The sequence below is a fragment of the Schistocerca cancellata genome, chromosome 4, assembly GCF_023864275.1.
Source record: "Schistocerca cancellata isolate TAMUIC-IGC-003103 chromosome 4, iqSchCanc2.1, whole genome shotgun sequence".
Taxonomy (NCBI): Eukaryota; Metazoa; Arthropoda; class Insecta; order Orthoptera; family Acrididae; genus Schistocerca; species Schistocerca cancellata.
Window position 1 is genome coordinate 393332816 of NC_064629.1, and position 14635 is coordinate 393347450.

The 14635-nt window shown below is 41.1% G+C and overlaps 1 pseudogene; it reads left to right on the plus strand.

Annotated features, from left to right (window-relative positions):
• The first annotated feature begins 12282 nt into the window (after positions 1-12282).
• LOC126186016 (5S ribosomal RNA) lies at positions 12283-12399 on the plus strand (annotated as a pseudogene).
• Positions 12400-14635: the final 2236 nt, after the last annotated feature.

A 14635-nucleotide genomic window follows, 5' to 3' on the forward strand; every position in this document is an offset into this window, starting at 1 on the left:
TTCCACTATTTATTGATATCTACGTCCTTGGGTAATTAGTCGGTTGCACTCTTCACTTCTTGAGTTACCGTACCTAAAATGTTTTCGCAATGGCTCTTCTGTTAACTGTTCCGTCTTTTCTTCAGCTTTCTTAATGTCTTATTCGATCATTTTGTCTAATTTGGACTTGTACGTGACCATTTAACTGCTGTTCTAATCTCTTGAAATGATTTCTATGTTCCTTGAACTGCTCTTCAGTCTCTTTGAAACCCGAATGATTCGTCTCTTCCTGTATTTAGAAATTTTCGTTTCTTTTGTGAAAAATTCATACCTTTTTTTATTTTTTTTTAAAGCGTGTCAGAAATTCTACTTGGCTCTTCTGCCCTTTCATGTCGCTCTTCTGCCTTTTTGTAGTGTTCTTCTGTTCTTCACGCTGTTTCTTGTTTTCTAATGCCATTTAAATGAAGAATAACTAGAGGTCAAATGGTGGCGGTGACGAAAGAGTTGACGCGTGATCAGTCAAACTCTGTGTCACAATTTCCTGACCAGCGGTCACAGAGTTTTCAGTTGCATCTGATATTGTCACGTTCTCCTCACACAACAACTCAGCTTGGGAATGTTTTGCAGATATGCATAGTGTCATTTCTTCCCTATCAGTTGCAATCATTTCCTCTAAAGTGCATGGAGGAGCATCTTGGCATACAAAATACTGACGCCAAATTGAGACATTTCCCCCTAATAACCAATTTCGTAAACTAGACACACCACGAAATAACGTAAAATACAACCAAAACACCAATACATTAAAATATTTTCCTTAAAATTGGAACGTTGATATGTAGGACAACGATGAACCTTACCCATCATCATATTCTGTATTTACATTGACAACTGTCTCTTCTTTTTTAATTGGTTGTGTATCACTCCCTATGTTTCATACCTCTTGACGCAGCCTTGTCTAGTACTAATTTTATCTTATTTCATTAGTTTTGTTTATTAATAGAAACTGTTATGTAGGCATGCTATTCCTATTTTGTGCTAAAGGTTTTCCTGTCAACTCCATTGTTATTTATGTATTGTTCAGTTTTTACTATTTCATTGCAAAGATGTTACTCACTGTATGTTTCTACCTCACTCTAGATGTGCTACTTCTCTTCCAATGTTGTCTGCTAACATTTAACTTCTTTGGTGATAATACTCAGTAAATGTCTGAAGATGGCCTTGTAAGCCGAAAACAGGTTAGCAATAAAAATAATATTGTAGAACAAAAGCAAGCTGGTGCTTTTCATTTATTATTATAATGTTGTTCTACCAAGAACCGACGGAAGATTCTGTTAATAGATCATCCTGTCCTTTAAAAGAATCGCAAATCGGTACAGCAAAAGTAGCATATCATTAATATTTGTTTTGTATATAAAACCACCTTTTCTTGCTGGAACAAAATTTACTTTTCCTAGTCGCGTTTTGCTTTTTTCTTACTATAAGGCATATTCAGTGGGATATAGAACGGTACAGTTTTGTTATATCTAGATTATCAAACAGTTCACCTCGCGTTCTTTCATGTAAATAAGTAATTACTTGCTGTTGGTTGGCATCTGCGTTTCCTTTCATCTGGTCTGGAGGTCGTACTACCATTTCATTCCCGAAACATAATCACAATTTTATAGTCAGAACTTTTTATTTCACACTCTTCACCGTAGTTCTCCTTCTTCGTGGTGCACTATTATTCCTTTGCCAGTAGTTACAGCTATTTATTCGAAAAGTGTGCTTTTAAAGACGTAAATATTGTGAGTTCATTGTGTGTTTCCTCCTGTTCGGTTTGTTTTCCTACATGTTGCCAACCTAACGAAGGATATGTTGAAAATTAACGTCTGTTCATTAAGTTTATATATCTATGCGTGTGTGATTGTATGTGTTTGTGTATGAAAGGAAGAGACAGAGAGCTTGTGAGTGTGTGTATGTTTTCTTTAAATGTGTGTGAGGGGTGGGAGTGGGGAGTGGAAGGGGGAGGGGTTGGTGGTTTTAATTGCAGAGTGTTGATTATGAATTTAATAACGGTTAATGAGTGGTTGAAAGTTTTGGTGTTAAGCCGATACAAGTTTCGGTTTAAATATTCTGTGGAAGGGCTCATGGACAACTGAGTGAAAATGTGTTAGGTGAGATTATTATTATGATAGTAATAATCATCTTTTTCAGTGTTATTCTGTTATTTTATTTATTAGTGTAAACAATGAATTGTTTGGCATGTGTATTTGATCATTCAACAGGGTTTCCTTTTCTGCTTTGGTTGCCAGTATGTGATAACTTTCTTGCTGTGTTAGGTGCCGTTTTTTATAGTTGATTTAAATTTTTTTCATGTCTTCTTCTCTAGTGGTTGGTTTCTGGTTATATTCTTTTAGCTGTTCTGCAAATGTGCAGTTGTTTGTCCCCTATTTCCATGTTATCATGTGTTCTTTGTATCTGACATTAAATGTTCTAGCTGTTGGTCCTATGTATCTGTACTCACAAGTGTTACACTGTAGTTGATATATACCTAATTTCTGAAGTTTTGAAGTGTATTTTTGTATAGAATTGCCTGTTGTGTATGCTATGGTATATATAGGTACTAGATCATAGAATTTGGATATAACGTAAATTTTATGTGTTTTATGGACTTTCAGGTGAAGTCTTCTGAATTTAAAAAGCAGATATTTCTTTACTTGCTGCGGAATATGGTCACGCAAACAAACTTGTTAACTTATCATTAGTTTGAATTCTTGAAGTTCCCTTATTATTAAGGTGTCTGTCTATACTTTTACAGGTAAAGTGCGATCAATTAGAAAATGATACGAATAGTAAGACTCGTTGATCAAAAAATTTGAGTAAGTAAATCAGAAGATCGTGGGATTTCGGAAATAAATCCTGGACAGGCGTCACATAATGCCTGCGTGAGGTGTGGGTTGAGTCGTTTAGCATATCCTCAACATGCTACAAGCTAGATCCCCAGTGGCCTACAGGAAAGAAAAGCTCCCCATAAGTCGTGAAAACTGAAGAAAAAACATGAACATCTTTTTGATGGAAATCTACTTAGGATGGCCCGATTAATCATGAAAGCACGGATACCACACCTCACATGGACCGATTAATGAAGGTTTCTTCTAACATCAAAATAAACGAGCGCTCACTATAGCAATTTAATTTATTACCATTAAACATTAAGCAAATGAATTATTTCTGTTTTTTCTAGAGGTGAATTGCTAAGCTTACCAATAGAAAAACCATCAATGCAAAAAGAACTTAAAATATTCTGTTACATAGCCCAAAAAAATAATTTGGATAACGACATAGTAATAAAACTATACAAAAACCGCATGAACCCCAGACACAACTCAGTTCTCAGTAACATACCTCTCATTAGAGAAACCTCAATTAAACAAAGAACAATATACGTACCTAAAACTGACATAAGACAAATATCAAGCAAGATAGACGCACTATTGAGATTTAAAAAAATGGTTCAAATGGCTCTGAGCACTATGGGACTTAACATCTGAGGTCATCAGTCCCCTAGAACTTAGAACTACTTAAAACTAACTAACCTACGGACATCGCACACATCCATGCCCGAGGCAGGATTCGAACCTGCGACCGTAGCGGTCGCGCGGTTCCACACTGAAGCGCCTAGAACCGATCAGCTACAACGGCCGGCTATTGAGATTCACATACATCCAGCTGGCCTTCCGAAATTATAACAATCTCGAAACAAAAGTCCATTCAGGCACGTCGAAAATATCAGCATATAGCAACACAGTAACATACAAAATCATTTGTGACAACTACAATAATTTATGTGTCGTCCAAACAGGACGAAATTTTAGTATCAGATCAAAAATACACTTCATTCATCAGTCTACCTTCTTTTTACATCTAAAAAACAAACACCTCACAGCCGAGGTAATTGTAACCGAATTACATATACTGAACAGAGTACCGAAAGGACTCACTGTATACGTACGAGGGACTGTCCACAGAATATGCTAAACGAACGCGTAGACCTTAAACATAAATATTATATGCAAACAATTACTGACATATTGAAACACCGAAAGGGATAGTACATATGGGTAACAAAACATATTCACACCAAATATATAACTCATAGCAAATCCAGTTAGCGAAATACGGCATTATCGTGGCTTAGCTAATTATTCTTCGTAAACCTATCATAGTGAACAAACTTTATTATATGAACGAACTGTCAGATAAATGCCAAATCGTACTTTATAATAAAAGATCTATCAAATAACTATCAAAATTAATTCCGTAAGTTCATAATTGCCACATGTCACGCAATCGGTACGAATTAAACCATAGTAGTTTATCATAGATAAAATTTGGATGTAAAATCAAACTAGTGTAAATACCAACATATAATTCCAATGTATAATCATTCGCGTAGACAACCAACAAATGTGTCGATAATTTCACCAGTGCTGTTTTCGCAGATCACTTGACAGTGGTAATAAAGCCGAAACACCTGTCGTGAAGAATATTAAACCTATTGCATCTAGTCTAGATCTTTCCTTTTCAAAACTTATCAAATTAATTTACTTGTGGGGCGTTTCGAGACACTGGTGTTCACCATCAGACATGAAAGTATACACAACACTTAAATGGTAGTTACCTTATTAAGGCTATGTACTACATTATCGCTATTTTTTTTGAGTTACCAGAGTCTTTATTATATCCAGATCTTAGGTCTTCCTACACAGAAGTAGAAAATAAGAATGACATATTGATTTCCGAGAGGACGCGCTAGTATGTAGGTAATATTTGGTGATATTATTCTGGCCACTTACCTAATATACGTCCACTAACTGCCATCGGCTTGTCACATATAACAACATTATTTTAACTCACGTTTTATTTTGCAGTGTTATATATCGACGACAAGTTCTTCCGAAACGGAAGAAAAGTTCGCATAGGATTAGGAAAGGAAAGTAGCACTCTCATGTCCAGATGAATGGAATCATCCCAAAAATTGTAATAAGGTTTAGGGAAACAGTGGAATATCCGAGTGAGAATCTGAGTTCCTTACACATCGCATACGAGTACTTCCACAGATCTTTAACGCCTGCACCATTACCCTCAATCATTTTTATAAAACTTGTTATGTTGCCGCGTGGAGTGGCCGCGCGGTTCGTGGTGCCATTCACTGATTTCGTGGCCCCTCCCGCCGGAGGTTTGAGTCCTCCCTCGGGCATCAGCGTATGTGTGTGTGGGCGTGCTGTTCATAGCATCAGTTAGTTTAAGCAGTGTGTAAGTGTAGGGACCGATGACCTCAGCAATTTGGTCCCTTAGGAATTCACACACATTTGAACACATTTGTTATGTTTAGTGTCAAAGTAATCGACATCTTAATGATAACAATAACCCGGAACGTCAATGATGAGGTCAGAAGACAACAATCGTTACTAATTGTAGTTTAATTCGTGAATATTCGTTTTATCCTTGTGTTGAGAACACAACCTGTGCCCAGATTTACAAGCTCCACCTGTGCCACCCGTAAACGAGACGACAAATGTAATTACAGGTAACGGGTAACAAGATTATTTGACCGCACTTGTCGTGTGCTACAGGTGGCAGCTCGCAATCCTGCCGTGCTGAACTGACAATAAGCTGGTAGTACCAGATTTTAGATCATTTCGGGAGAACCAGAAAGATTAGCCAGTAGGTGATGATTAACAAGCTATGCGTGAGAGTCTTCACAAAATTAGGTTGCGCAAATACCTCTGTGACTAACGCTGTCATAAATTGTCCCGAACTACTTGCTTGTGTGCAGGGCGCAACACTGTTAGAATTTGCATCATAATATATGACTGGCAGTATTGATTAGAGTAGCATATTCTGCTGTCAGCCTCATTTAAGCAAAGGTGCGTGAAGCTGATTATGATATGGGAAAGCTTAACTCAAGTATTTTTTAATTTTTGAAAATTAATTTACAACATACGAATGGTGTAGTCACATATTATAGTTCATTACTGCGTTTCATTCGACCATAGGGAAGAGCCTGAGCCATAAACTACAAACTGTGTCCCTAAATTTCCTTTAGAAAATGATGAGAGAGCTGGATATTGCCTAGTGAATGTTATGAATAGAAATTTGTATCCGGAGGCAAACGGCAGCAGTGTTAAAAGAACTTGCACGTAAAACAATGTGTCCAAATTCTCTGCGATGTTTGCTAAAAAGGAGATAATTTTTTCCGAGTCTTTAGCATATACTGCATTTACAACGCGTAAAATACACCGGCGAGCAAAAGATATGGACGGAAGTAACTTTCGCATGAAGTCTCACTGCCAGGTAACATATCTGGATGAATCTTGAATGACACGTAGACAGAACTGCTACAGCATAGTCCAGGAGGTAACGAACAGAAACACACATTGAGAAGAACTGAAATGAGTCTTTAACTGAAAGGTATCAATTACACTGATGTCACCCCAATTTATGCCAGTCCCCTGGGCAAGTTGGTAACAAGTTCTTTTGGCAGGGGGTGCGTGCTTCCATCTCTCGTCATATGACAGTACACAGTGCTACCAGGAACACTGTTGCGCACAATCCTCTTGGTGGCCCATGCGTTATGGTGTAAAGAGGATAATGTTGCATCGACGTACTGACCTCCAAATCTTTGAAAGCGATAGACTCACCAGCCAACGTTATAGTGATATTGTAGTTCTTCCACATGTGCATAATTTCAGGATGCATTCGATCCTGATATAATTTTTCAGGATGGCAGTGGCCGACCACATCAAACAGCGCGGATGGAGGATCTCTTGGAATGAGAGGATATTCGGCGAATGGGCTGCCCTGCCCGTTCTCCGTGTGGGATGCGTTGGGGAGGCGGAATGCAGCACGTCCACTGGCACCAGTGACCATCCAGCAGTTGTGAGCCCAGGAGGTGAAGGAATGAGATGCCCTTCCTCAAGTTCTCCTTACCAGACACATGGCCGGATGGGAGTATGTTGCAGAGGATGCACTGCCGTCCGTGATGAACACACAACTTATTAACAACCATGTTCAGCCGTTTGCAGTCTCCAGGGACCATCATTAATCGTGGCGATTTGAGTGTACTTATAGTTTCTGAATAAAAGTCTTATTTCCATTCCCCACACTGTGTATTTCTCTCAGCTACCTTCTGGACAATACTCTAGAAATTCTTTCTATGTGTGGTCCAAGTTTCATCGAGCTGTGATACTTGAAAGTGGCACTTCATGCGATAGTTAGTTTGGCCCTTAATTTTTGCTCGCCGTTGTGTAATGGGATCCAAGGCCAGTGCTAAAGCACTCTGAGGGCTTACAGCAGTCTTATGTCGCGTAATACATCCACAAGGTTCACCAATATTCCTCATCACATACGGATTCCACAACAGCGGTTAGCGTGACGTATTGTGGCCAGTTTCTCCCAGCAGCCAAAGGAGAAAGTAACATGTTTTAATACGGAAACAGTCCACCTCAGCACAGGGATTTATATTAAAATATAAACAATGATGTTTATATAGATTATAGAAGCACTTCTCGTTAGTCACAATTTCATGAAGGTAGTTTGTGTGGGCGTCATAATTTGTGAGGTGCAGAAAGCGGTTATACAAGCGTTCCTAATATGACTCATAGTACACTAAATATGCAGGAGGTCAAGATATTGTGGATATTTCTGGTAACTCGCCAAAACGTCGAAGTTTGCATTTTGTAATTTATTGCTAGTTGTTTCGCAAAGGTATGCATTCACGAAGTTCTAATGCAGGTACTTTGACACTCAAGAGTACTACATTACCAATTATTATTACAACTACAGACACAAAATTATCTGAGGGGAAACTAGAATGAGATTTTCACTCTGCAGCGGAGTGTGCGCTGATATGAAACTTCCTGGCAGATTAAAACTGTGTGCCCGACCGAGACTCGAACTCGGGACCTATGCCTTTCGCGGGCAAGTGATCTACCATCTGAGCTAGCGAAACACGACTCACGCCCGGTACTCACAGCTTTACTTCTGCCAGTATCTCGTCTCCCACCTTCCAAATTTTATAGAAGCTCTCCTGCGAACCTAGCAGAACTAGCACTCCTGAAAGAAAGGATATAGCGGAGACATGGCTTAACCACAGCCTGGGGGATGTTTCCAGAATCTGCCAGGAAGTTTCATATCAGCGCACACTCCGCTGCAGAGTGAAAATCTCATTCTGGAAACATTCCCCAAGCTGTGGCTAAGCCATGTCTCCGCTATATCCTTTCTTTCAGGAGTGCTAGTTCTGCAAGGTTCACAGGAGAGCTTCTGTAAAGTTTGGAAGATGGGAGACGAGATACTGGCAGAAGTAAAGCTGTGAGTAGCGGTCGTGAGTTGTGCTTCGGTAGCTCAGATGGTAGAGCACTTGCCCGCGAAAGGCAAAGCTCCCGAGTTCGAGTCTCGGTCGGGCACACAGTTTTAATCTGCCAGGAAGTTTGAGGACAAACTGTTTAATGTAAAATAATGTTGAAAATAACATGAAATTAAATGAAACGAAACTGATATAAACCCAGAAGCAACTGAAAAGGGAAACATCTAAATGAGCAACATTTCTCTTTCGGTTCTGAAAAGTTTCAAGGAATTAAGACTTTATCGGAAATAATTCGAGTAACTAACTATGTTATAGTCTTCGTTGGACTGGCAGCGGGGGACAGGCGTTACCGTGCAACAGGATGATCCCGGCAAACAGCATTCCGACTGCCCGAGGGCGAATGGCAAAGCCAACAGTAGAAACATCCACATCTCCCGCCAATAAAAAAATTCAGAGCTGTTCAAACAAGTTGACTGCAGTGACCTTATTCTCGTCGAGATCCTCCACCAGGGAACCACAAACAATCTGCAGAGTTATGAAGACACTTTGCAGAACCTGCGACGCGATATTATGGCAAAACGCTAAGGTATACTGTTGCACGGAATGAGCCAGATGCACGATAACGCCCGCCTCAAGATTGCTAATATGACAACGGCTACACTTGAACAATTTAGTTGGGAAACACTGCAACATCCTCCGTACAGCCACGATCTTTCACGGTGTGATTTTCAGATCTTTGGCGACGTGAAAAGAGACATTCATGGCCGTCGGTTTCAGTCGGACGAGGAATAGCAAAAATGAGTGTGGTTGTTGATCCGTCAACGACCGACCGCGTTCGACGAAAAACGAATTTATCATCTCGTCTCCAAATGGTATAAACGTCTTAACGGGTGTGGTGGTTGCTTTTGTAATGGAAACCATTCCATGGTACCATTGTGGTGGGTGTTCCGTTTACTTTTGAATTTGCTTCATACAGTGCTACTGTTACTTGTCTCAGCAGTGATCAGGTCCTCGTAGGCCCGTGGAGGCTTTCGCTATCCTGATTCTACACAGTACTTACTCTGATGAGCCAAAACGAAATGACCGCTTCCCACCGCGAGGGTTACGTCCACGTGATGGCGTTTTGGGTACATGACGCGGTAAGTATGTAAGCGGAATGAAGACGAATAGTAAATCATTCAAGCGACAATTCGAATTAAATATGGAGAAATACTCTGAAGTAGACGACTTTGATTGTCATCGGAATGGGCATCTCGGAAACGGCATTAAAGCTGTTCGTATACTATTGTCGTGAGAAACAACTGATAGTGGTTGAAAGACGGTGAAACCAAGGCTAACAACAAAGTACTGGGACGTCCACTGTTCACAATAGACCGTGCACGTCGGAGGCTTGTCTGCTCTGTAAAACAGGGTAGGTGGTGATCTGTGGAAGTTCTGACCACGGAGTAGAATGCTACGTAGGCACAAATATTTAGGATCACATCATTAATTTTGTACATGAAGCACCGCAGCTGACTATCAGTACGTTTCCCATGCTGGCACAACGACATCGTCAATTACGACTCCAGGGGCCAAGGATTCATCAGGACTAGAAACTTGTCGTGTAGTCAGATGAATCACGTTTCTTGTTACACCAGGTGGATGGCCGCGTCCGGGTACTCCGTCATCCATACCAACAGCTTCCGTAAATACGCACCGCACCACAGAGGCAGACCAATGCTGGCAGTACTACGAAATGGGAGAGATATATCTCGGCTTCAGCAAGACTTTTCGTATTAATCGAAGTCACCTTGACGGCTGTGAACTACGTGAACATTACTTCGGGACGTCTACACGTCTTTATATTTGACGTTTTACCAGACGACACTGACATCGTCCAGCAGAATAACGGCCCGCGTCACATGGCAGAAGTCGTACATGAGTTTGAGTAGTATGATATAGTGAACTGAAGTTCATGCCTTGGCATCAAATTCCCCTGATCGGAACACATCTGGAAAAAATAGGTGAACTGTCTCCGATACCTCGGGAAACATTTCAAGAACTTGAATCCATGCCACGCATAATCGCTACTCTATTGCTTTCCAAAAGTGAACCATCATGTAATTAAGCAAGAGGTCATAGTGTTTTCGCTCATCAGTACATAAAGCACTTTACATAAAACACAGGTTACGAACTGGTAAAATATGTATATAAAATATGGATTGCCTGACAGAGGCCAGTCAGGGAAGTAAAGGAGCTCAATTTTTGAATCTCTGTGTGCATTTTTGTTCCACCGATGAACGTATTTCTTGGCTCTTGTAAGGTTACACTAATTTTCAGAAGCAAATTGCTCCCAAACATGTGCCATAAGTGGGCAGATTAATACTATGTTCGCTGGAGTCTGCCTATGTCAACAGTCAGCAACTCCTGAGTTCCGTTTCAAAATTTTAAACAGGTATCGCGAGCGGAGTCCGTGACCACTAAGACTATAAACCACTCCCTGACTTTGCTTAGAGTTGATCAATTTTAGTCTTTCCCTGACATCAGGTATTACACCACGAACTCTTGTAGCTTTGGTGACTGAGGATCACTCACGATGTCATTTGCTTATCTACCAGACTTCGGACTGCCTTTGTTCGCCATTCTAGAAACTGTAATTTCACAGACCCTGATGTGTCCGCTCACTGTAGCCAGCACGACGCGGCCATGGTATTTCACTGTTCTATTGGACATACTCCTAACATCAAAAGAGGGTTTCAGCCGTTGTAGTCTTGAATGTTCCGCATATTCTTAGGAGAACCCTACGTTGATTTGTTCAAGTGGTTCGTCGGAACACACTTCATTGTTAGAACTGTAACTTCCGTAGGCTGTCAGGTTACCCCCGACAATGGGCCGACCGGTGGCGTCTAACTGTCGAATGTCATCCTTAACTGAGATGCAGTTTTAAATTTTTTATACATACCATGTAAAATACATTGTAATTCAGCCGAAATGGAAAGCGCTTAAGCCATCTAGCTCGTTTAGATAAAATTAGCGAAAACAAAATTTTTTCGTGCCATAACTATAACCTTGTCTCCTGCCTTTAAGATGGTTTATTTGCCTGCTGGGTGATAAATTATCTGTTTCTAATGAGAGGCAGGAAAAAACAAATATCGTTACGGCGTACGCTGCTAAGAGGTAACCAACCACTGAAGTTCTTCTTCATTTAGTTAACAGAAAACACTAGCAAACACTAGTTAGATCAAAAAGCCTAATTTACAAACACTGCGCATAAGTAACTACGAAGAACAATTACAAAGCATGTGAAGGTACAGGGAAAAATTGGTACCTACATGTTATGTGAATTGGGCAATGAGAAAAATCACATTGTTCGCGAGTGGATGCTGAATGTTACCTAAGGGGCCGAGAAATTCGGAGAATATCGTATGTCACACTCATTAAAATATTTTGAGCTGTTATGCCGAGGTCAGATGAGTTTTATGTTGAAACCCAACGTTTCGTTCCTGTCTGCGGAGGACATCTTCGAGAGGCTTCTTAGCTTTTTCGAAAGTCCAAGGCACACACTAGCTCGCTAGTGACTGAAGTAAAATTTCGTTTCTGAGTGCTCCAACGCAGAGGCGTGACGTCAAATACTTTGAAAGTTCAAGCTCTAATGGCCATCGTCTATTTCTGTTGTCCGCTTTTGTTATCATCTTATGACTCCATGGTACAAGACTGGTACACATCTTCTTCAGTATCGGAGTGTAGATACCGATTAGTTGCACACACTCTTCCTTCTAAACAAAATTACTAGATGGCTTGAGCATTGACCCTAAATAAAGAAAACTGTGAGGCCATCCATAAGAGTGCTAGAAAGTATTCGTTAAACTTCGGTGATGCGATAAGTCAAACAAATATATACTCATGTTCAGAAAAAACATAACGCCTTCATCGTTCATATTCACAGGATATTTACATTAGTATGTTCTTCAAATGGCAACGGCCTTGCCGCAGTGGATACACTGGTTCCCGTGAGATCACCAAAGTTAAACGCTGTCGGGCGTGGCTGGCACTTGGATGGGTGACCATCCAGCCGCCATGCGCTGTTGCCATTTTTCGGGGTGCACTCAGCCTAGTGATGCCAATTGAGGAGCTACTCGACCGAATGGTAGCGGCTCCGGTCAAAAAAAGCCATCATAACGACCGGGAGAGCGGTGTGCTGACCACATGCCCCTCCTATCCGCATCCTCAACTGAGGATGACACGGCGGTCGGATGGTCCCGATGGGCCAGTTGTGGCCTGAAGACGGAGTGCTTTATGTTCTTGAAATGGTTCAAATGGCTCTGAGCACTATGGGACTTAACATCTGAGGTCATCAGTCCGCTAGAACTTAGAACTACTTAAACCTAACTAACCTTAGAACATCACACACATCCATGCCCGAGGCAGGATTCCAACCTGCGACCGTAGTGGTCACGCAGTTCCCGACTGAAGCTCCTAGAACCGCTCGGCCACATCGGCCGGCTAGTATGTTCTGCATAAATTATTAGCATTTGAACTATGTCGGCCCTCGGATTCAAGGGCAACACCGAAATCGTGACGCAACACCACCTACCGGTAAAATGTACCTGCGGTTCTCGATGTCGCTATAAACCGATGGTAATGGATCGGTGTGGCTTGAACAGGCGTGCAGGACGCCTCGCGGACGTGTGCGCGAACTCTACTGTCAAATCAGAGTCTGACAGGAGAAGCATTATTGACATGAGAGTATGTGATGCATACATGCGGGAGTTTGCTGCTCGGGTGGGGCGAAGAGTGTCGACAGTGCAGCGGGTGTGTGCAGAATGGTTCACGGAAGACCGTAGAATATGACATGGGTCAGGTCGCATTTGCATTTGCGAAGTATCCGTGTAGATGTAGATACAGTATTATCTGTGGCCTCCTTGAAGATGTCATCTGCAGACGGGGATGAAATGTTGGGTACCAGCAGGAAATATATCCGATAGCGGCATAATAGCCAGGAATATTTTGAGAAGTGTGACATTTCCACCAGTGAAAGTTCACATTTTACAAATATCTTATGATTACCATAAATTAGTTTAGGAAGCCTGATATTACAACCAGCCGGTGTGGCCGTGCGGTTCTAGGCGCTTCAGGTTGGAACCGCGCGACCGCTACGGTCGCAGGTTGGAATCCTGCCTCGGGCATGGATGTGTGTGATGTCCTTAGGTTAGTTAGGTTTAAGTAGTTCTAAGTTCTAAGGGACTGATGACCACAGATGTTAAGTCCCATAGCGCTCAGAGCCATTTGAACCATTTTTTGATATTACTGATAAGAGCAAAGCTCGTGATGTGAATATTTTCAGAAGTAATCGCCTTAACTGCTAGAATATTTGTTCCACAGAGAAACAAGATGGTCAGTGCCTACATGGAAAAATGTTTGTGATAGCCTATGGAACCATGATTATATCCGGGGGTGCCCTACTTGGTTCGAAGCAAGTCGACTGATACGAACATCTTCCTTTCCCCGCTTCAGAAATAAGGAAATCGCATGGGGAGGGATCAGAACTGTATGGAGGATGTGTAAGAGCTTACCAGCGAAACTTCTGCAGCGCAATTGAAACAACTTTGATAAAATTTGGGCCCGTCGATTTCTCACCATGCAATATCCATATCTTTTGAGGCTTGAAAAAAATTAAAAAAAGATATTAGTGGCCGTCTATTTCCTTCGGACTAAGAGGTGCACGCCTGGGTACAATCATGGTCCGTAGGCATCTGCGAATAGTTTTCCATGGAGGCATTGGCCGCCGTCTTGGCGCACAGTGGGACAAATGTGTTAACAGTTATGGCGAAATATTTGAAATAATAAAGAGTTAACTGACATTTTATCCACCTATCTCGTTTGCTTTTGACTGCTCCTTATAATACAGTAGGAGCTCATGAAGAGTGTAACACAAATGGATTTTCTCTTACTCCTGCCTTTAGGTGTATGTATGTGGGAAGTATATGTGAATATTAATAAAATAGAATTACTAATTAAAGTGTAATATCAGGAACCAGTATAATTGTATCAGCATCATGACTCAAAGTGAGGAAAATCTAGAGGAGTGTAGACAATCAGGTGACGAATCACTGTTAGGTGTAAGAAAGGTAGCATGTAGAGTAGCAGTGGAAGTAAGAATGGTGGCGTATTGAGTAGAAGCGAAGAAACAAATTTTGTTAAAAATTACATTCATTTATTGGAAACATCTGCTTCGTCTTGATGTCAAATGGGAATTAGAAATTAAGGGGGACGTTTATCAAGTAACAGCTTCGGCCACGACGTCTAAGTGAAATGCACATGGAGTGT